The sequence below is a fragment of the Miscanthus floridulus genome, chromosome 16 (assembly GCF_019320115.1).
Source record: "Miscanthus floridulus cultivar M001 chromosome 16, ASM1932011v1, whole genome shotgun sequence".
NCBI lineage: Eukaryota > Viridiplantae > Streptophyta > Magnoliopsida > Poales > Poaceae > Miscanthus > Miscanthus floridulus.
The window spans coordinates 63220528-63245689 of NC_089595.1; positions in this window are offsets into that span (position 1 = coordinate 63220528).

The window sequence follows — 25162 nt, forward strand, 5'->3', positions numbered from 1 at the left end:
TGGAGCATTTTCTGGCCACTTGCTCAACATGAACCCTTCATAACTTTTGTTGTAGATTTCAATTCGAGTTATTTGGGCAAGGTAGCAAGGTTTGGTTGATGATCTATAATTCTATTCACTTAATAAAGCAATCCAAGAAAGATTATAACTTATCATTTCATGTGACTTTTTGATTCCAAACTTCATGAAACTTTTCCAATCATCTATGTGGGTGGAAATTGATCTGAGGCACATGAAAGAAGCACCTTCAACATTACTTAGGTATATATCTGAAAAGGGCCAATATGCAAGTAAAGGTGTGTTGCCCAAGTTTAAGTTGGAGCTCACTCTTGTAGATTTGAACTTGACACCTTCATCACCACTTAACATGCCATGTTTGAGCTCAAACCCATTTCTTAACTGGTAACAAACACCTAGGGTGTTACAGGAACCAAGCAAAGGCCCAAGCAACCGATGAATCTGGGCCAAGCATCGGTGTGGGAGCCATACAGCCCTAGCCAGGAACCCACTAGAGCATGCAATGGTGAACGGGCTGGCCCAAGCTACGGCCACACCCAAGGTACGCCCGCACTGCCCCTAGCTCCACTCAGGCCTAGCTTGCTCTAGCGGTTGCATGGCATCATGCAATAGCGGTCCACGTCAGTTTCCTTTTTTACCTATGCCAAATAGACCACACTCTTGTATAAATAGGGGGTGCAGTTCATGCTCAAAACACACCTCATTTGGAGCCTCTACCTCACTACCACATCTTGTACTTTTTTACCTTTTAATAGTATTTGGAGCTAGCAAAGCTATCAAGGAGGGCTTGGCTCCTTGGAAGAAGAGAAACATCTTGGTATGAATACTATGAAGATTTCTTCCAAAGTCTTCCTCTCATATTATCAATATAGTTGTGCTATAAAACTAGAGTATAGTCTACATGTTATAATCTTGATATATGAACTAGCATATAGTTTGTGTGTTATGAGCTTAACATGTAGAACTCTATGCTTAAACATTCATATGACTTGTATGATTAGAAGTAGAGCTAAGTTGAGATGGCGGTTCATCGTCCCTTCAAGTTTGCCCATGTCCTATGCTTATCGATCCATAGGGTCGGAGTCCCGAGAGGATATATGATGAGGACATCACTCCTTCAGATGCACTCGCTGATCCTCCAAATAATTTGCAAGGTCCAATGACTTGAGCTCGAATGCGCTAGCTAAATTTAGAGGTGAGCTCGTTCTTAAGCAATCCTTTTCATACTTTTGAGAACCTAATGATGTTCTATTTCATAGGAACATTAGAGAGGATCATAAGGAACTTGGAGGAAGAGATGGAGGCAAAGATTACTAGCAAGGATGTCCAACACAAGCCGGAGGCCTGGTCCAACATGAATTCGAGTCTACCTCGGCCTCCAGGACTAGTCTGCCATAAACTAGTCACCTAGGACGCTTCTAGAATCTGTTTTCGATGATCCACATATGGATGGAAACATAATTTCACAAGGAAACCAATGGAAGTGGTACCACATCAAAATCCCTTCAGAATCAATAGGAATCGTCAAAATAAGTCAGCATCCAGAATCTGTTAGGGTGTTGCATCACCGTATTTGGTCCAATGGGCCATGTATCATCTTTGAGCACGTTAGGGGGCGTGTCCAGGGTAGGCGATGACCCTAAGACCTTTATAATCGTACGCCACCACCATTGTTAGGTTTTGGGTTTTACTTAGATCATTCTGTCCATTGACAGTTGCCATTCATTGGTTTGTGAGACCCATTTGAGAACTTAATCATACAATCTACAGTTTGTCCCATACTTTGAGTTGTGTACTTTCAAGTTCTTGCTTGTGTTCTTCATTTCGTAGGTAGGGATTAGCCTTCTTGGTGAGGTTAACTAGAGGAGTTATGGTGCTAAGATTCTAGGGTTTGGGTCTTTTGATCTGAAGCCGGATCGGTGTGCCATGCTCCACCTAAAACGATAGTTATCATCAACCTGATGGAAGATCGGGAATCACGTCCCCATCAAGTGGTATTCAGAGCTATGGTAAACTATTAGGTTCACATCTATCCCCTAGTTTTGAGTGTTTCGCATTCATCCTATAGTCCAATGCCATACTCGTTTTTCCTATCCTAGAATCTTATACGCCATAGCCTTTGCATATTTTAGTTTCAGAGTATGTCGTGTTGAGTTTGTATCCTGGTTGAGGTCTTGTTGTTGGTTAGGTCATGTTAGAGTGTAGTTCGTGTATTTTTCCCCATCATTTCCATCAAACCCTAGCCACCGTGACTAATTTTGCGTGAATTGTTCCTGTTTTATGCTCTATTTTAGAGTCGATTCTTAAACTGATCATAACTTTCGCATACGAACTCTGATCAAGATGTTGCCCGCTATGCTAGGTTTGGTGAATTTATTTTTCCCAAAAACTGGTCACAAGATTGTCTTTTTGAGCCTGGAAGCTTTTTGTTAGTTTTGAGCACATCTTCTGAATTTTCCACAGGCCACGTCTCTCACTTGTTTAAGCTCAAAATTTATGTGGTTACTTCTTGTGTGGGGGGTACAACCCCAGATACCCATGATAGACCACATGGGCTGCGCCCCTAGGGGCAGCCCAGCCCACAAGACGATGCCTTGCGGGGCACGACTCTGCTCGGTGGCTCCCGTAAGACATCTGGAAGATATCCTGAAGATACTATGAGATTTGTTAGGATATGTATGATCCCAAGATTCCTGTAATCAGTTATTACTTTCTGGTTATCTCTTAGATCTAACTGACATGTAACCCTGCTCCTCGGACTATATAAGGCGGGCAGGGACCCCCTCCAAACTCACGCAATATCATACGATAGCTAATACAAACCAACAGACCACAAGAGTAGGGTATTACGTCATACTGATGGCCTGAACCTATCAAACTCGTGTCTCTGTTGCCTTCTTGTTCTTGATCTCACGCTTCTCTGCCGATCAATCTACCTTTGTGGGATACCCCTCGGAGGGCTGTCGATGATATTCTATCGACAATTGGCATGCTAGGTAGGGGTTTGCATGCTGTTTCCTTGTCGAACAAGATGGCTTTTTCTGTAGGCTCTTCGTCCCTCCCGCAGCCCGGCTAGATCTTCATGGTCGGATCGATCTCGTGGATCATCAACGCTGACGGAGTTAGAGAGCTCCTTGAGCCAATGCAGATCGATTCTGCTCTGATCATCCCTGCACCTGCGATTGCAGATCTAATCTCGGAGCTACTTCTGAGGTCTCCTTCATCAACAACTCACCGTTCGCTTCCTCGCTACTAGAGGAGGCAGATCAACAATGATGATCTAATTGAATCCATCGATCAGGTCAGACTGAAGCTCACCGATTGTCTCTCCATCGCCGAATTAGCTCTAGACACTTTGGTTCAGCGCCAACCACCCTCTGATCCAAATCTATCGGAGGCTACCCAGAAAACTCTAGGAGTTGTGGCTTTGCCCTTCAGGCTCACCAACATCGCTACCACTTGCCAAGACACCCTGAGGGGCAAATTCGCCAACCAGGTGGAATGCGCCCATCTACTCGCCGACCAGATCGCCGTCTAGCCTCCGCCAGCCGTCAACATGCTACACTTAGGTTAGTGCCCCGGAGTGCCCCTCTAGACCATCCTAGCTCCGAGTCTCAAGGCTCTACGGAGACCCTTGCCGAAACCTTCTCCGAGCAACTCCTTCTTCCACCCTTTCGAGGTGGTGTGATCTTCAATGTCAGCGTCGATAGCCCTCCTCAGAATGGTGAAACTAAGGAGGAGTGCGTTGCTTGAGCAAACCAGAACATCAACCGTGTGTAGCGTCAAGAAAACAAGGCAGCCATTGCCAGGGCCGAGGCTGCTCGGAATAATCAGCTTGATTCATAGGGACGACGGCTCCCGCTCCACCGCGACCTCAACGAAGAATTTCTCCACGTTGACGTCCATGATGTCTTCAAGACTCCAAGCACCAATCTAGCAGTGGCCGCCAATGAGCTCGCTCACCTCCCGCAGACACCTGAGGTCGCCAAGGTCGTCGCCATGCTTAAAGTGGCACACTGTCAGGTTAATGAGATTCATGAGGATCAGAGACCTTCATGCTCTACGTGCACGATTCGCCGATCAGTTGCGCCGAGATCTAATCGTCGCCCTAGTCAAAGCCATTTCACCGACCAGTCTCTACCTCTCTAGGGGGGAGCCAGGGGCCACCACGCCGAACACCATCGCCAACACGACCAGGAGGTCGAACAGGACGCTCGAGTGCACCTCAGCAACCTCCGGGATGCGTGACGGCATATCGAGCAACATTGCTTTGGTCGCCATGAAGATGAAGTACATCGCCGCCAAGAGTATGAGCAGGAGCACAGCAACCCAGACTCAGCCCTCGAGCCTATCGCTGATGGCAATGCTACAGATGATGGTGTCGACAACCCTGAGGGACCTCCAGCTTTCATAAGGGTGCTCTGAACACTTCGGTGGCCCCGTGGTTTTAAGATCACTAGGGTCGAGCCCTACGAAGGAAGGATGAACCCGACATAGTGGCTGTAGGCTTACGCCATTGCTATTCGCGCCATTGGGGGAGACACTAGTGTCATGGCAAATTATCTCCCCATCATGCTCATGCCACCCTCCATGAGCTGGTTTACCAGCCTTGCGCCGGACTCCATTGGATCCTGGGAAGAGCTGAAGAAAGTCTTCACCGACAACTATATGGCCACGTGTACTTGACCCGGCACCAAGCATGATCTCAACCACATCAACCAGAAGCCGTCTGAGCTCCTCTGCAACTACATTTGATGTTTCTCCGAGATGAGGAATTCTATTCCCAACATCACAGAAGCTGAGGTCATCACCGCCTTCATCCGAGGACTCCACCAATGCGAGCTTCGCTCCAAATTCAACCGCAAGCCACCCACCGGCATCGGTGAGATGATCACTATGGCCAACCAGTACGCTGACACTAAGGAAGTCAAGGTGCGCTTCAACGAGGATGCAGGCACTCATTGCCCATCTCGCCGCTACGACGACCGCCCCGATGACCGATGCCACAGCGACCGCCACCCCAACGACCATAGCTACCATCGTGACATCGGCTATGATCGGACAGAAGGACCCAGGCCTGGCCAAAATCACCGCCACCAGCCAAACCACATCGTCGCCGCCGTCAGTCAACCTCATGCCAAGCGCAACTACAATGAATAGTACCAAAAGATCCTCGATGGCCCATGCCATCTTCACAAGAACGCCAAACACAAGATGGAGAACTGCCTCAGTTTGGCTAAGGAGTTCTAGGACAAGAAGCTAGACGACGACACCAACGATGGAGCTAGAAGTCACCGACCACCCGGGGGCAACAACAATGCCTTCCAGGACCACGACAAGGTGGTCGCCACCATCTTTAGGGGCCTCGCCTCCACTGAGAGCAAAAGAGAATGGAAGCTCACCGCATGGCGAGTGCTCTCCATCACTATGGAAGACGCCACCGCCAACCCCAGCTATCATCCATGGTCCGAGGTCCCCATCACCTTCAGCAGGCCCGAACAGCATCATCACCAACCTTGGAACTACATTTACTGGCCATCACTTCTAGGACTTTTGTGAAGACCGTTGCATCTCCATCAAATATGTCTCTATTGCCCATCCTAGAGCCAACGGACTTTTGTGAAGACCATTGCATCCTAGAGGTCAAACAGGCGAATGGCATGATCCTTGATGCCCTCAAAAAGCGACTATATCAGAAAGAAGCAAAGCACCTGGGCAGATGGCTCAAGGAGCTACCAGGTGTAGTCTTGGGACTGCATACTCAAGCTAGTCGCAGCATCGGCGTGACTCCATACTTCTTGGTCTATGGTTCAGAAGCCATAATACCAGCAGACATTGCATTCCAAGCACCTAGGGTGGAAAACTATGATGAAGAGCAGGCCGCAGCTGTTCGGATAGAGGACGTCGACAGGGCTGAGGAAGAACGCCTAATCACCTGCATCCGCACAGCTAAATATCTAGCAGGCTTGTGGAGGTACTACAACCAAAATGTCAAAGGTCGTTCATTTGCAGTCGGTGATCTCATTCTTCGCAGAAAACAAAAAACTGAAGGGATGCACAAGCTCTCTTCCCCTTGGGAAGGGCCTTACGTCGTCAAAGAGGTTTCCTGACCAAGGTCTTATCGCCTAAGTGACATAGAAGGAATCAATGTTCCCAACTCGTGGCACATCGAACACCTTATATGTTTCTATCCTTGAAATGCTCTAGATATGTACTCTCCACTTTTATGTTGAATAAAGTTTTGGTCTCCATAACTTGTCTCCATTTTGTCTCTATCGTGGTTTAACATCCACTCGCGGTCGCCGAGCTCTATGCTACTTCATAATGAACTCCAATATGAAATCACCATAACTGTGCGGACCACGTTCCTCCAAATCTCCAATGTTATCGCCAAACCGTTTTCTCCAAAATCGCCGAATGATTACTCCAAATCGCCGACACATTTTACGCCAAAAATTGCCAAATAAGTCTTCTCCAAATCACCGAACACGTCTCCTCTAAATCACCAATGTATTTTGCCACGCTTTTTCTCCAAATCACTGACCACTTTTCTCCAAATCTCCAAGATATTTCGCCGATCAGCGAGCAACATACTTTCTTTTCTATTCTCTTCAGAGAAGACCTAGTCTCTGATCTCTCCCTACACGTGCTACGGGCTCCGCGCTCTGCGTTATGGGTGGTTGGCTATGGTTCCTTGGTCACACCTGTTCATCCTACACATATATGGGCTTTGCGCCCAACACTATGGACTATGGGCTAGTCAAGACCGAGAGCTCAGCACAGAATTAATTGCTCGGACGCCGCTTAAATTACCTATATCTCCAAGTTATTTTGATAACCGCCGTGCAGCACACATTTTATTCTTTTCTCTATGGAGAAGACCTAGTCTCTGATCTCTCCATACACGTGCTACGGGCTCTATGCTCTGTGTTATGGGTGGTTGGCTATGGTTCCTTGGTCATGCCTGTTCCTCCTACACGTGCATGGGCTCCGCGCTCGACGTCATGGACTATGGGCTAGCTGAGGCCATATGGGTCAATAGCGAACCAACTGCTCAGACTCTACTTACACTACGTGGTTAAAACTATGAGGATTTTTTTTGGCTGAAATACAATCTAACCGCATACACATGCACCTTATAATATTTATTGTATACATAAGTGTTTTTTACGCTTTCACGCGTTCTAACTACACTGTCTAGAAATTACAGATGATATCCGCCAAGCAGATCATTGTGCTCCACTATTGCCGTCCATCTCACCAAACAGGTCTATATCGCTTGCCAACTTCTTTGCTATGTCCTCCACCTCATCCTCCAGCTGCTGGGTCTCCGCCTCGCTCAGTCCTTCGATGAACCCACCCCCTATCGCCTGAAGGTTAGTGGTTGGATAGTGGGACCGAACCACAGCAAGGGCATGGGTAGCGGTAGAAACAATGGTGTCATGGTTGAAGCCCTTGAAGCTCTCCCGCATCGTCTTGCATCTTTCGATGACGATTTCCAGGCATGTCAGCCTATCATCGGGCTGAGGAGCCACTTCTAGTTCGATGCAGTCGAGCACTGGTTTGATTCCGGCAACTACGGTGTCAAACTTGTCCCTTTGGGTCCGAGCGTCCTGCTCTAGCACATCAAATTGTGCCTTGACCCTCCGACAGTAGTCTGCAAGCATTACAAAGTTCCATCAAGCAAGAAAGTTACATTAGTAGTAACCCCGACTAGGGAATACTCACCATTCAACTCCTCGGCTAGCTTGCTCACTTGCCCTGTCTCCTTCGCCTTCTCCTCTCAGAGTTGCTCAAGGGCCTAGCGTAGCTGGCCGAGCTCTACATCTTGTTCTACAAGTACAACAGTCAGCACCAAAAGTAAGTGTATCCAACTATGCAAAGCACTTTCATCTATCACACGTACCTTTCTTCTGCTCAGAGACTTTCTATAGCTGTTCCAAATGCTCGGAAGCATCCTTTAGTTGTGTGGAGGCAGTGGCTAGCTACTTGGAATTGCTCCGCAGCTATTTTTCCACAGTCGCCAGTGGTTCAAATAGGACTCCCTTCTGGTGTTCTAGGTCCCGCGCATTGGATTCAGTGAGGTCTCGCTCGTGCCGGGCCCTCTAGGTGTTTGTCTCTGAGAGGTTCATCGCCTCCTTGAGTTTTTGGTTCTCCTCGGTGAGGGGCTCCATCCTCTTTATCAACCGGTGCCGGTGCTCAACAGTCTAAGTTATTCCCTAAAAATTCACAAGGACAATGATGGAATTTGATCTCCAACATCAAAGATGAATACTCAGGATTCAGTACTAACCTTGATTTGTTTTATTACTCCGGCGAGGGCAGATTTCAGCCGCCTCATTTCCTTAGGGGTGTCCTCCTCCTCGACAACTACCACCTCATCACCATGCTTGTGGAAGATTCAGACGGATTGGGTTCGAGGCTCAGCATGAATGATCTCCTCCACCATGTTTTCCTCTTCCGCAGCAGCCGAAGGCACCACCGGGGGCTATGTGGCCAGACAGCGGGTCCGACCATGCCTTGCAATGCCTTAGTGGGCGCCGTAAGCTCCTCGAGCGCCACCGGCTCCATCGACCTGGATTCTGGTGCATCGCCGGCAACTCCAGCCTCAGATCTTGAGGGCCCGATAGTACCCACCGTTGCTTCGGGTATCATCGCCTACCCATCCTCCGCTGATGTCGACCTCTCACCATCTTTAAGTCCACCCATAGCAGTGTTTCACTCTTCTGCCGGCTATCGAGCACCCGGGGACCCTGACACGGGATCAACCCGAGGTTGCTCGCTAGTCTGGCGGACGGGTTTAGACCCTCCATATGCCTTGCACTGCATTAGATCATTTGGTCAAGCGGCAAAAAAGCTAAGATAAGATAGCAAAGTAACTCCAACATGAGAATACTTACCGTTTGGTCTACCGGTGCAATTTTTTGAATCGATGATGCCTGCCCAAGCCCCCATGCGTGGCTGTGGGGTCAACTCCCATGCTCTAGGGTGAAGGTCTCGCCTCCTCCATAGTTAGCCACTGCTCCGCCTACTACTCTAGGGTTTCCTTCGCCCGTCGCTTCGGGTTTACCTCCGCCCGTTGCTCTGGATTTACCTCCGCCTGTTGCTCGGTGACTCCCATCACCTGCCTAGCGGGAACCTCTGTCGCCTAGTGCTTGGGGACTTCTTTGCTTCCCCTTGGTTGCTCCTCCATGCGTGTGTTGCTTGGAGGTGCTTGTGTCCTCGGAGGAGGAGCAACTAGATCTTCATCGTCATCAGACCACTCGAGCACCGTGGTCCTTCGCGGTCGAGTGGTCTGGTTGCCACCAAGCGATATATCGTCCTGTTTGAGGGGAGCAGCAGCCGCCATCTTTTTCTTCTTTTGGGCCAGCTCGTCTGTTGCTACCCCCTTTCCCCAGACTTTCTCCATCACCGGGGGCGAACTCTGCGTCCGACCAGCGTTGGTGCCTCTGGATTTTGATGAGGCGCTAGCCGCATCTTCTTTAGACCGAGCTCGTGGCCGGACATCTACTCCCCTTAGCCAGTCACCCCTTGGGACACCAGAGAAATACACCGCTCTTTCTTGTGAATGGATCTTTGCATAAGTGAATCAGTTCACTACTCGTCAATGCTTCAGGATTAAAAGTATCAGGAATAAAAATCAAGAAGATTACCTCCGAGGGCAGATATGTGCAATTGAAGGCCCTCGTTTGCTTTGGCTAGACGAACGAAATGTTGGTAGCGAACAGCTCTACGGCTCGCTCTAGGACATTCTTCTTTGTCAGTCGTTCCGTCCTCTCCCGGGTCCCATCGTCATCACCTCTGTAGTCAAAGCCCGGGTGGGCCCTCTCCTTGTAGGGCTGGATGCAACACACTATGAAGCTTGTTGCCATCAGTTCGCCTCTAATTTCCACGCCTCTAATCAGGTCGAGGACATCCATCACTTGTTCCATGTCAGCACTATTTGGTTTCTCCAACCAGCTCCTCTAGTTCTCTAGGATATGGTGGACATCGCAGCGGATTGCAGGGTGGCTCTGTTTCATGTAGAACCACTTGGAATTCTACCCTTTCAGAGAAGTGTTCAGTGGTATGTTAATATACTCGCTGGCCATTCCATCCTAGAGCTACAAATAGACGCTACCGACCACCTTGGAGCCACCTCTGTCTTTCTTCTTCAACCAGAAGAGATGTCTGAAGAGGTTGAAGTGCGGCAGAACCCCTAGAAACGTCTCACAGAAACGAATAAAGATTGAGATGTGCAATATGGTGTTGGGGTGGAGATTGCACAGACTAATCGACCAGAATTCTAGCAGATCTTGAAGGAAAGGATGAATAGGGAACCCCAACCCATGCTAGAAATAATCCTCAAAGACTACAACTTCATCAGTGTTAGGCATTGGGAGGGGCTCACCACTAGCTGGCCGCCATCCGGTGGTGACGCGGTCAGGAAGCATGCCCACTGCCACCAATCTCTCGAGCTCCATTTCTCCCATGCATGACGGTGCCCACTCTTCATCACGATTGGCTTCAGCACTTGCTTTCTTTGGGCTCGCTCTCTTTAGGTTCGCAGCTCTCCTCTTTAGCGCCATCTTTCAGATCTGGATGGGGGTTGGCGCCGGCAGCGTGTGTGGGTACGAATCTAGAAGTGTGATGGCTAAGGATGAAGATGAAGTGGCGATGTGGTAAGGGTGGGTTCGCGAGTGGTGGCGGCGTAGTTATAAACCACTTTCCCCACCTCTTTGCATTCGAGGGTTTTTGGGAAACCGTTCCCGCGATTTGCGCCTCTCTGAATCCTCCGCAACAGCAAGGTGGGCCATAATGTGGGCTTTTGTGCAACCACAGCCCACATCACCTATTTATCATCGACAACAGTACCTACTCACTAAATAATCGCTGACTTCTCCGCTATTTATTAAGGCTCAGTAACCGTCACTGTACAGCCATTACTCCGGTTTTTTTTCTCCATGGTTTGATTTCTCCAATATCTCTGCTTGTAGCTCGGGGACTAGCTGTCTGCTCGGCTAGTCTTTAACTATTTTTCTATTTCTAACCCTGGCACCACGTGACTGCATCACCTACTATCAGGCTCGGGGACTAAGTGGGCACACTTCACCTTGCGGTGAATGTGCTTTGTCTCTTTTTGGGGCCACGCCCGGAGACTGGCTGCCTGCTCGGCTAGTCTTCTACTATTCTTCTACTTTCTGACCCTGGCACCACATGACTACGTCATCTACTATCAGGCTCGGGGACTAAGTGGGCACACTTCATGTCATGGTGAATGTGTGGGATTTTTTCTTGAAGACTACATGCCTCTTGAAGAAGATTGACTCCTTCTCCCATGGTCGGACTCTAAGTGGGCACACTTGGTCCACTACGAGGAAATTTTTGATTTTGAACTTGAGCTCCTTACACCCTTATGGCAAGCCGTGTTTGGATCATACTGCTTGGCTGTGGTCTGCGCTGCTCGAGAACTACTCACAACTGCTCATCAACTCATCATGGTGGTCGGATCATGAGTTTTACTACTTGGCTTTGTTCGCACCTGCTCGGACAAGCGCAAAACGGCGTTGCACAATGGGTACAAGGCGCTCGGGGACTAGCTGTGGGGGTACAACCCTGGATACCCATGACAGACCACATGGGCTATGCCCCCAGGGGTAGCCTAGCCCATAAGACGACGCCTTGCGAGGCATGACTCTGCTTGGCGGCTCCCGCAAGACATCTGGAAGGTATCCTGAAGATACTATGAGATCTGTTAGGATATGTATGATCCCAAGATTCCTGTAATCAGTTATTACTTTTGGTTATCTCTCAGATCTAACCGACTTGTAACCCTACTCCCTGAACTATATAAGACGGGCAGGGACCCCCCTCCAAACTCACGCAATATCATACAATAGATAATACAAACCAACAGACCACAGAAGTAGGGTATTATGTCATACTAATGGCCTAAACCTGTCTAACTCGTGTGTCTCTGTTGCCTTCTTGTTCTTGATCTCACGCTCCTCTGCCAATCAATCTACCTTCATGGGATACCCCTTGGAGGACTACCGACAATATTCTGTCAACATCTTGTGTGCTCCTGAGCCAAGAAAAAATAAAAAAATAAAAAGAAAAAGTCAAAGTTTCCCAAAAAAACTATGATAGCCCAAAAAAGAGAAAAAAGATAGGGGCAAAAGAGGAACAATATATAGAGGAGCTCATAGAGAAGGCCTAATTGAGCTGTGTTAGCATGTGCTATCTTGTGCTTTGTTCCTATTGCTCTTGCTATCCATCATACTTGTTTCTCCATACTTATTATCACACACACACCTGGTACTTGGAACACGTTTGGCCAGCAACGAGAATAAGTATTTGGCACTATAATTAGCATTACTATTTGTTACTGACCTCTGTGCCACATATACATATTTTTCCTCTTTGTGTGCCATCCAAGCTCCACATATCCTTTAGATTAGTACAGAAAAAGACCTTGTAATCGCGGTGCGACTTCCTCACAATTATCACAACCAAGCCACCGGTTGCCATCCTCTGCTCACATTGGTAAGAACTTGGAAAGATGTGCGAGCAGTGTGATTCCACCAACTAAACCAAAATAGTTCATAGGGTTTTTGTTGATAACTAACCATGCTAGATGACGTACCTATTTTGTCTAGTCAGTTTTAGGAACTAAAGGATCTCATGCTACAATAGATGGGCACATTAATGGAAGAAGTTAGAGGTCTACATCATTCTGTTGAGAGTGTGGACAAGCGAGTTTCCGCCATAACAGGGAGGATTCAATAGCTCGAGACCAATCCTCCCAAGCCCGACGATAATAAAGACAAGGATGATGATGATGATGGTTTTCAAGAATTGGAGGAGGATGTTGTTTATAGTTTCAATGGTTTGCCTGACCACATTAAGACCAACGCGAACCGTCTACGTAGAAGACGACTCCTCAAGAATAAAATAGGTATGGTAGGTAATAAGAACTAGCACAATCAAGGTAACGATGATCCTTATGCTAAAATTAAATTTACCATTCCATCTTTCCATGGGAAATATGATGCTGAGGAATACCTAGATTGGGAGATGACAATAGAACAAAAATTTGCTTCCCATCTTGTACCTTATCGCCCTAAGGTTAGACAAGCCACTATTGAATTTAAAGATTTTGCTATAATCTGGTGGGCTTCTTTGCAACAAAAACCTGATTCATGGGAAGACTTAAAACATGGGATGCATGATAGATTTGTTCCTGTTTCTTATAAACAAGATTTGCGTAAAAAATTACAGCGCTTAGAACAGGGAGATATGACCGTTCAAGAATATTTTGTAGAGCTTCAAAAGGGCATGATTCGTTGTGGGATAGAGGAGGATCCAGAGGATAAAGTGTGTCATTTTTATGGTGGTTTGAGACATGAAATTTAGGATATTGTTTATTATAAAGATTTTAACACTACCAACCAGTTGTTTTAGCTTGCCGTGCTTGTAGAAAAAGAATTGTAGGGATGACTGCAACCGCCGCAAAGGAGCAGGAGCAACTACAACACCTTCACGTCCAAGGCAATCAGGCCGCCGCCCACCATGTCATCGGGTGCATCTCCTTCAACACCATCATCAAGCACATGGTCTACTCCACCAGCGAGCACCCTTTTAGCACCACCCGTGACTTTGCCTTCGGCTACTAGTAAGACTCATTTGCAGGAACTGGCTAAGAGTGCCATCATCTATGGCTTCCACCGGACGCTCTTTAGCCATTCAGTGCCATCGCTACGAGGGACTTGGACATGTGGCAAGGGAATGTCCTAGCAAGCGAGCATACATTGCTACAAAAGATGGAGGTTATGTTAGCACTTCTGATGTAGAGGAAGACATTGAAGATGAACCTGCTTCAAATGAAGATCAAATGGGAGTTTCTGCGAGCTTTGAAGATGCAGGCAACCAGTGGATTTTTATTGTGTAGTGAGTCCTCAGTACACAAATGGAGAAAGCAGAGAGGTTGTAGCATGATAACTTGTTCTAGATTTTATTTGTGATTAAAGATCGACTGTGCATGGGTCATCATCGTTGGAGGCAGCTGCAACAACTTGGTGAGTTCTAATTTGGTCAAGAAGCTTGAATTGACCGACGCGTCCACATAAGCATCCATATCATATTCAATGGCTCAACAACTCCAGTAAGGCAAGGTAACACAAACAGCCCGGGTGCATTTTTCCCTTGGCCCCTATTATGATTTTGAGGATTGTGATGTGGTACCTATGCAAGCTTTTTCACTTTTATTGGGACACCCATGGGAATATGATAATGATGCTGTCCACCATGGTAGAAATAATACATATACACTTATGCATAAGGGCCAAAAAATTATTTTGCAACCCATGACCCCTGCTCAAATTGTATAAGCTGATAAAGAGAGACTTGCTAGTGAAAACACACAAGTTGATGCTAACTCTACAAAATAGTTAGTAATTAAATTGAGAAATCCTGTGATGCTTGCTAATAAATTTTATCTAGCAAAGATTAAAGATGTGTGCTATGCTTTGATATGCAAAGATGCTTTATTTTCCATGGATGATATTTCTAGCACTTTGTCGTCTCTATCACTAACTTTGGGGGGTATAACCCCATGTACCCACAACAAAGAACATGGGCTGCACTGCCAAGGGAGGTCCAGCCCATAAGATCAAGGCCTACGGTGCTTGGCTCTGGTCGGCATGCACCACAAGGCAATCAGAAGACATCTTGGCGATGAAGGAAGATCTATTCGGATATGATAGATATCATATTCCTTGTAAATACTTACCATATAGCCAAATAGATCTAGACTTAAACCAACCTATAACCCTACTCTCCAAACTATATAAGGCGGGTAGGGAGCCCCCTCGAATGCATCTCATATTCAATATAATCCACCAAAGACATAGGATGTAGGGTATTACGTCAATCAGACGGCCTGAACCTATCTAAATCTCTTGTCTCTGCGCTTGTGTCATCATCTGGCTCTTATTACGCACCCCTCCACCGATTCTTCTACTATCGTGGGCATACCCCTTAGTAGACTGCTAACCAGATTTCATCGACAGTGGCATGCCAGGTAGGGGGTGTGCGTGCGATTCCATGGCAAGCCAGATGGTCCGCTTCTCGAGCTCCATGATCCTTCCTGAGCCAGGTCAGACCTTCATGGTCAGATCTATGACCTAGGTCATCGACATCGACGGTGTCGAGGAAATCATGGAGGTGGTGCAGAATTACCCTTGCGCCAATTGTGCCAACATCTACAATGACATCTCCGATCTTGGCTCCTCGCTGTTAGGTTAGGAGATCCATTAGCAATGACGATCTGATCACATCCATCAATCGGGTCATAGACTGCTTAGCGGAATGCTAGCTCCTCGTGGATTCAGTCTTAAATCAATCTAGAGCGAGCAACAAAGTTCCTGCACTCCAAGGTCACCATGCCACTAATGCCAGGCACCCTGCTCGTGCACATCATCCGAGGTTGCAAGATGAAGACTTGGTGATCATGGCAACTCTAGAAGGGCATACCATTCAACGTAGACCACTCCCCTCCCTGACGGAGAACATGCCAAGGCCCTATTCTTTTGAGCTAGTGGGTATGGATCTAATCTATTAGGATGCCCTGCACCATCTTTTGGCCGACCACACCAAGTGCAGCTACGTCAATGGCCTCTACTAGATCAACCTCCCTAAGGCCGACCAGCCTGCATCAATGATAAACATGGTGCAAATCCAGTAGCTTTCGGATGACATGCTCCATACAATCCTGGAGGAAAGCCCCGAGCCATACTATGAGGGCTCTACCAGCGACTATCCACCTTTCCCTCTAGGCTTTGGGAGACAGCTTTTAATGGTTAGCCACGACAGCATTGCTATCGATGGGAAAACCAGTGTCCAACGCCGTGAGCGCAAAGCCAGGAACGCTAATCGCCAACGACGTCGCAATGAAGAAGTAGAAAATGTCGCCTAAGCTACTAGAGGTGACCTGCCACCTCTCGCTCATAATCTCCAACAAGAGTTCCTCATGGTGGACAACCAGCAAGTGGAGCAGATGCCGAGCGCCAATCTGGCTGTGGCCACCCACGAGCTGGCTACACTCCCACCAACACCAGAGGTACTCAAGATTCAAGTGTTGCTTAAAGTAGCTCAGGTCTAGGTCAATGACATCTGGAACCCAGTTTCATCTTTTTGACCGCATCAGCTCACAGTCGAGACCCTTGTGGCTCTCACCATGAGGGGGGAAGCCATTGTCATAGCGGCTAGATCGTCCAAGGAGGGTCCAGGGGCAATGTTGCCATCATCCCTGGATCACAAGGGCCATGAAATTAGCATGGCCAACTAGCTCATGATGCCAACCTAGAGGTTAATCAACCCCTGCGCGGTGATGCCCATGACCGTATCAACGCTAATCTTGATGCCCACCATCGCATCGAGAATAGTCATGCCTAGCGGCATTGGGAAGAACTCCAACACTAACAGGAGTATGACGACCAACACGGCAACCCGTCGGCCTCCGACCACTCCCCGTTGTCGAGCCGATGGGACGTCGCCCCTTCATAGCAAGGCTTCGAGCTATACAATGGCCCACAGGCTTCAAGGTCTTCGGGGTCGATCCCTATGATGGCTAATCCCGAGCAGTGGATGTAGCTCTATGAGATCACCATATGTGCCGCTAGGGGAAACAACAACGTAATGGCAAACTATATGCCTGTTATGCTCTCCTAATCTGCCAATAATTGGCTTATGGGCTTGGGGGAGGACTCCATTGAATCTTGGGATGATCTTAAGAGAGTTTTTATCAAAAATTACATGGCAACATTTCAGTAGCCTAGCATGAGTATGATCTAGAGAAACTCCATTAGACGTCTAGGGAACCTTTGCGAAGCTACATCAGGTGTTTGTTAGAAATGAGGAACACCATCCCAAACATCGAGGATAGTGAGGCCATCTCTACTTTCACTAGAGGACTCCATCACCGTCTAGAGCTGTGCTCCAAACTTTACTACAAGAGGCCCCAGACCATTGTTGAACTCCTCAAGGTTGCAAACTCATACGTAGACTCCGAAGAAGCTAAACAGTAGTTCAAGGATGATGTTGCTCGTGCTTCCCACTCAGATCACCACCCACATTGTGATAATGATCGCCATGAAGAACGGTGCTATGAAGATCACGACAGGTGCTATGACGATCATGAATGTCGTCATAATGATCGGCTAGAGGGATCAAGGGCTACACAACCATGTCATCACCGATCAAAAAACTTCATCAACAATGTAGAGTGGCCATGCGCTAAGCACAATTTCAATGCTGCCTACGAAAAGCTCCTTGATGGTACATGCCCAATTCACAAGGACAGCAAGCATACCATGCGGCAATGCTATGGCCTGGCCAAAGCTTTCTGTGATGAGGAGCAAAAATGGTAGCGACGCAAGGATGATGAGTCAGATGATGGCAAGGGGAGGTGCGTCCTAAGGACACACACCCCTCTTTCAAAGATGCCAACAGGACCATCACCACAATATTCAGAGGGTATGTCGCCTCTAAGAGCAAACGCTAGCAGAAACTCACCACTTGACAGGTCTTGTCGATCACCAAGTATGACATGGTCACTGATCCTAAATATCTAGACTAGTCAGAGTACCATATCACCTTCAGTAGGGTCGACTAGTGGGTGGATATCCCATACCCAGGGCATTTCCCACTTATGCTGGATCCCACCATCCGCAATGTGCGATTGAAGAAGGTCCTCATCGACGGTAGGAGTGCCCTCAATCTCCTCTTTGCCAGAGCCCTAACTGAGTTAGGCCTCACAAAGGATGATCTCATCCCTATTGATTCTCCATTATAAGGGATTGTACCTGGCAGAGCGTCCCAAGCTTTGGGGCAGATCACCTTGCTGTCCAGTTTGGCACCGTCGACCACTTCCATACTGAGTACATGAACTTCTTTGTGGCAGATTTCAACACCATCTACCATGCCATCCTTGGCCGACCAGCTCTCGCCAAGTTCATGGCCATGCCTCATTATGTCTACCTAGTGTTGAAGATCCCGATAGAACAAGGCGTTCTCACCCTACGTGCCAACGTCTCCACTGCCTATGACTATGAAAGAGAAGGACTCGCCATCACTAATGTGATGGAACTCTTGGCTATAATGGAGGCTTACATCATCGACTCCAAGAAGGTCCTAGTGGAGGAGCAGGCAATCCTGACTTAGGAGCCACCTCAGTCCGCGACTAAGTCTAAAGACACAAAGGAGGTTGAGCTCATGATCAGCAATAGAAGCAAGATGGACCGGATTAGGGCCCATCTGGACCCTAATATAGGAAGACGTGCTCGTTAGCTTCCTCCATAGAAATGTCGATATGTTTGCATGGAAACCTATTGACATGCCTGGCGTTCCTTGGGAGCTGATCGAGCACTCCTTAAATGTCTCACCGATCGCCAAACCGATCAAGCAAAAGCTCTGACGATTCGTGTAAGACAAAAAGGAGGCTATTAGGGTAGAAATACCTCAGCTATTAGCAGCTGGCTTTATTAAAAAGGTGTATCACCTAGAGTGGCTCACCAATTTGGTCCTTGTATGAAAAAGAGTAATGAATGGAGAATGTGCGTTGATTACAGCGATCTCAACAAACACTACCCTAAAAACCCCTTTGGCTTACCTCGCATTGACAAGGTCCAAGATTCAATAGCCGGTTGTGAGCTCTTATGCTTTCTCGATTGCTATTCTAGTTATCACCAAATCTCCTTAAAGGAGGAAGACCAGATCAAAACTTTGTTCATCACACCCTTCGGTGCCTATTGCTACACCACCATGTCCTATGGGCTAAAAAACATCGGCGCCACCTACTAGAGTGCTATCCAATGATGCCTCTAGGACCAAATCAGGAAGAATGTCGAGGCCTACATCAATGATGTGGTAGTTAAGTCTAAGACTGTCGACAACCTTATCGCCGACCTCGAAGAAACTTTCCAAAACCTGAAGAAATTCCAATGGAAGCTGAATCCCACTAAGTGCATATTCGGTGTTCCATCTAGTATACTCTTAGGCAACATCATTAGTTGCCATGGCATGGAAGCAAACCTAGAGAAGATAGAAGCGGTTACCAAGATGAAACCACCAACCTATGTGAAGGATGTCCAGAAGCTAGCGGGATGCATGGCGGCTATAAGTCATTTCATATCCCGATCAGGCGAAAAGGGTTTGCCATTCTTCAAGCTACTCAAAGCTTCGAAGAAGTTTACCTAGATGCCTGAAGCCAACAAGGCCTTTGTCGAGCTCAAGCAATTCCTCACAACGCCTCCAGTCATGACGGCACCATAAGCTGGCAAAACTTTATTGATCTACATTGCTGCAACCAACCATGTTGTCAGTACTGCCATCGTCATTGAACGAGAAGAAGCTGGGCATGCCTATAAAGTTCAATGCCCTATCTACTTCCTCAGCGAAGTCCTGAACAAGTCTAAGGCTCGGTATCCTCAGGTCTAGAAGCTATTGTACGCTGTCCTTATTACGTCTAGGAAGCTCCACCATTACTTTGAGACATATCAAGTAGCAGTGGTTACTGAGTATCCGCTGGGCGACATCCTCTGTAATAAGGAAGCCAATGGCCGCATCATTAAATGGGCAGTAGAGCTCAACACATACTCCATTGATTTTAGGGGCTGCCAGACGATAAAGTCTCAAGTGCTCACCGATTTCATCGCCGAATGGACTGACATGCAAGCTCCTATCTCAGCTGACCGACCCAAGCACTGGGTCGTGTACATTGACGGCTCCCTCAACCTTAGATGGTGCTAGGGCAGGTATCTTTTTTATTTCTCCATTAGGGGATCACCTCCGATATGTCCACCAAATCCATTTTCTAGCCTCCAATAATGCCACCTACTACGAAGCTTGTCTCCAAGGTCTTCGTATTGCCATCGAACTTGGTGTTAAACACCTCTTGGTATACGATGACTCTACACTAGTCATTAATCAGGTCAACAAAGATTGGTCTTGTACCAGTGACAAGATGGATGCTTACTGCTCGGAAATCAGAAAGTTGGAGGGCAAATTCTATGGCATAGAATACCACCACATCATATGAGATCAGAACCAAGCAACCTGACCAGCTATCCAAGCTAGGGTCGACTAGAGCCGAGGTCTTGGCCGGTGTCTTCATCTAGGATCTTCAAACTCCATCCATTAAGTAGGAGCAAGCAGTTCACGAATCTTTCCCTACCGAGCAATTGGTCCTGGTAATTCCCACGCTGAACTAGAGATTGGTGAGAGCCTTTTATCAAGTACTTGACCACTGCAGATGTACCTGGCTAACTAAGACCGAGATGGAGCAACTAATTTGCCACAGCAAGCATTATGTGCTAGTCGATGGCAAGCTAATGCGGAAGAATGCAAAGGAGGAATTGCTTTAGAAGTGCATATCTCAGGAAGGAGTGGCATTGCTTCAAGAAATCCATGTTGGATCCTATGGCAACTATGCAACCTCTAGAAGTCTGGTTGGCAAAGCTTTCTGAGTAGGTTTCTATTGGCCATCAGCAATCGTAAATGCTAAAATGCTTGTTCGATGGTGTGAGGGATGCCAATTTTTCGCCAAACAGATCCACGTTCTAGCTCAGGCTTTGCAGACTGATTCCCTCCTCTTAGGCCATTTCGCATGCTGGGGACTAGACATGATTGGGCCATTCAAGAACACCCCTAGCGGATTCCGATGGGTTTATGTCACTATTGACAAATTCTCCAAGTGGATCGAGTACAAGCCGCTTGTCCAGTCTACAGCAAAGAAAGTAGTGGAGCTCTTCAACGACATCATCCATAGGTTTGGGCTACCCAACAGTATCATCATCGACCTTGGTTCTACATTTACCTAGCAGCGACTTCTATGAGGATCGGTGCATATCCATTAAGTATGTATCGGTCATGCACCCAAGGGCTAATGGCCAGGTTGAGCGAGCGAACGACATAATTTTAGACACCCTGAAGAAGAGGTTATATGAGAAGGATCAAAAACATCTGAGCAAATGGCTCAAAGAACTACAAGCTATGGTCTAGGGATTAAGGACCCAGCCTAGTCACAACACTAGAGTCTCCCCCTATTTCTTGGTGTTCGGATCAGAAGCCGTGTTACCCGCCGATGTCGCTTTCTGAGCACTAAGGATAGAGAACTATGATGAAGAGAACAACGATCAGGCATGACAAGACGATGTCGACCGACTTGAGGAAGAATGCTTGGTCACATGTGTTCGGATCGCCAAGTACCTAGACAGTCTACGTAAATACTTCAACCTCAATATCTAGGAGCAATCCTTCGTGGTCAGTGACATGGTACTCCATAGGAAACAAAAGACCAACGAGATGCACAAGCTATGTTCACCTTGGGAGGGTCCATACATTGTCAAGGCCATGACCCGACCTAGATCCTATAGACTCTACGATCAAGACGGCGTAGACATCCCTAACTCCTGGCACATCGAACACCTCAGGCGTTTCTATCCTTGACACATCCTACTAAGATATGTACCCCTTATGTATTTATGCATTTCAATAATGATTTTGTCCATGATGTTTTCTCCATTTGTTGTTTTCTCTATAATTTTCCTCCAATTATCTTTTGTTTTTCTCCATGCTAAACATCTTTATGATGATGCTTTGTATTGCCATTTGATTCGCCGACCAGCCACATTCTCATTCGCGTTATCCAGAAGTAGTTTTGTTCTCGATTTAGCACCTAAACGTGCATGGGCAGTAGCGCTCTACGTCATGGGTGGTTGGCATTGGCTCCTCGGTGATGCCTATATTCCTAAGCATGCATAAGAGCTAAGCTCTTTACGCCATGGGGTGTGGGATAGCCAGGGCTGATAACAAAATAAAGGACTAACAATGCATCATTAATATTAAATATTAACACTTTATACGTAATAAACACTAAAGTTTAATTTACAACTGCTCGGCATAATGCCAACAAGCCTTTTACATTCTAAATTGTCATGGTTCATTGCCAGCATCGCCAAATAGATCCATGTCATCCACCAGTTTGATCACCGAATCGGACACCTCCTCCAGTGCCAACTTGCACCTCTCCATGATGATGTCTGGCCACGACGCTCTATTGAGCTCTGGCACTTCTTGGTCGATGAGATCCAGCATGGGTTTTATCCCATTGGAGATGGTCTTCAACTTTTCTTTACTGGCCTCTAGCTAGAGCTCGAAGTCATGGAACTATGCCTTGACTATTGGTTCGGATCACTACAGACAAGAAGGGCAATTGTCTTAAATACGTTTCTCATAGCAAGAGGGGTATTGACATAAGGAATAACTTACAGGTTCAGTACTTCGGTGAGTTGTTCTTTCATCGCTAGAGCTTCATCTCTTTCTTTCTCTGCTAGCACTTTGGCTTCATGCTGCTAGCAGAGCTTGGGTCTCTGCCTCCACCTTGGCATCACGTGCCAGGCGTGCTTCGGTCTCCGCCCGCTTCTTCGCTTCATCAAGCTCTACACCAATGAAAGATTACTACCTAGCATGGGTGAATTGAGGATATGAAAGCAATACACTATGGGGCCTAAGGCCTTACTATTCTCCCGATCTACGCCATTCACCTAGGTGATTCGTCAGCTCCCAGTTCTCCACCTCTAGTCATGTCTTTTCTGCTTGCAACTTCTCCCGGTCGGTGTGTGCTTCAGCCAGCATCTTCTACAGAGTGTCCACAGACTCATGCAGCCTCTAGTTCTCAGTAATTGATGGAGCCACCCGCTTCAGCTGGCATGTGTGGTTCTCGGAGATCTTCATTAGCTCCTACGGCAAACAAAAGTTAACTGGCGTAATCTCCAACTTCAATTGGTTGGGCAGACTAACTTACTTCAATCTAGCTAGACATTGATGCTAGTGCCGCCCTGAGCTCCTTCACCTACTCGCTCACCTCCTTGTGCTCCACCACCTCAATTGTATCTCCGCGACACACAAAGGTCCGCAAAAGCTAAGGAGGAGGATCCCAAGTATTTGGCGCTTCATGCTCAATTTCTTCAATCACCTCGGGGGACTCCCTCACCTGCCTTGGTGCCCGGTTGGCTTATGGTCAGATGTAGGGGCCAAGATCCATTACTAGCGTCTGAGACCGGGGACTAGCCCTTGGCTCTAGGCGACTGGTCGGCTCGGTTGCAACATCTTCATTCATTTGCTTTGGGTGCTTGGGGACTTTGGCTTGGGGAGCAGCCTAGTTTCTAGGTATTTCTCATGTTTCTTCTAGCTGTCCTGCCCCAGCACCCTAAGCATCGGCAGTCATGGCACTCGGCTCGGTGTCCTACTAAGCATCGCCGATGTCGATTGGGTGAAGTTCCTCTATCGATGCTTCCCTGCAACATGATGTCGTATCATCAATACTTCCACTTTGGTTATGCTTGGACTAAGTCTAGGGCAGAGACACTTACTCGTTGGATCGCCTGCATGCAGCTCTGAATGGCTGGGGCCTGTTTGAGCTCCCCTGTCCTTCAGTTGCCAGCATGAAACTTGAGAACACCATAGGCGGCCGATTCACCTCCGGTGCTTCTAACCTTCCCACGGTGGCTCTCCTGGCCGAAGCCCCTCATCTAGGCTTGAGGACTTTGCCCCGAGTGGATCTCTCATCAGCTACGCCTTGGGCTGGCCGATCGGAGGCTCTGGCGGTCGGTGTTGGAGCAGTCATCCGCAGTAGCTAGTTGCTGTAGCGTCTTGCCTACGTCTTCATCATCATCCAACCAATCCGCAATGACTTGTCAGTGTGCCAAAGGCTCTCTAATCGAGATTCCACCCCTCTTGTGTGGTGGCAAAGTGTTTGGTTTTTTCTTCTTCTTCACCGGCTCTGCTCAGGCTGGTTGTTTCCCGTGCGATGGCTGTCGATGCCTGTGAGTCTCCTCCCCCATGTCTTTGGATGAAGATGACGAGCTGCTCTCTAAAGGAGGACTGGCCAGAGCTTGGGTTGCATGGGCATCTACGTCCTTCGGCCAGGTCCCATCCGACCCGTCGGAGACATACACAGCACAATCCTATCCACAAGTTTTCAAGAAGACGTTTCAACATCAACAAGATTTGACATTACAAGGACTGCCAATGGTACACTCTTACTAGTGGTGGTGGATTCATGATGTTGTATGCCACTCGCTACCCCATGTTGCTTAGTTTGGTATTACTTGAAAAGAGCTCCAGGAGGCGAATATAGGTGTCAACCTTATTTATCTTCTCAGGGGCTTCCCAAGCGGTATCTTCATCACCTGTATATTCATACGCGGGGTGGAACCTCTCCTTTCTTGGCTGGATCTGGCGTATGACAAAGTTGATGGATACACCAAGTCCATCAAGATTGTTACACATCCAACCTAAAATTTATAGAAGCTCATTGACCTAGGTCATCTCCGAACTGGTTGGTCTTGCCGACCAGTTTGCGCTTGGCACTGCTAAATGGTCTATGTTGGCCGATAGGCTGGGTTCAGCATTTCAAATATAGAACCACTTAGCACTCCATCCCTTCAATGATGTGTTGAGAGGCACTTGTATGTATTCCTTCACCATGCCATCCTTCAGCTATAGATAAACTCCACCGACAACTTTGGGGGACCTAGATCCAAGGAAGGGTTTGAGACAGAAGAAATAGCGAAAGAGGTTGAAGTGCGGAGCGATTCTGATGAATGCTTCACATAGATTGATGAAGAGGGAGATATGAAGAATGCTGTTAGGATGGAGATGGCAAAGGTTAATGCCATAATAGCCAAGAAGCTTTCGTAGGAAAGGATGCGCAGGAATCCCAATTCCACGAATGAAATAAGCCTCGAATACAACAAGTTTGTTGGTATCAGGGGTTGGGAACAACCTGCAGCAAGGGCGCCATCCTGTGTTTACCTGATCTTGAAGGATGCCTTTGAACACCATTTTTCTAGGGTCTCCTAGGTGATGGTGGATCTGACCCACTCTTGGTCACGGCGGAGCTCACCGGTACTCTCTGTCGCCTCCCTCTCTGACTTCTTCGGGCTCGAGCGGCTACGTTTCTTCCCACCCTTCACCATGAATCAGATCTAATTCGATTTGGCTACGCTCATATTCGATTGAGAAGGTGCTGCGGTTGTAATGCGACTGGAGCAGGGCAGTGCGAAGATGAAGCGTCGAGTATTTTGTGGTTGCAAGCAAGAGG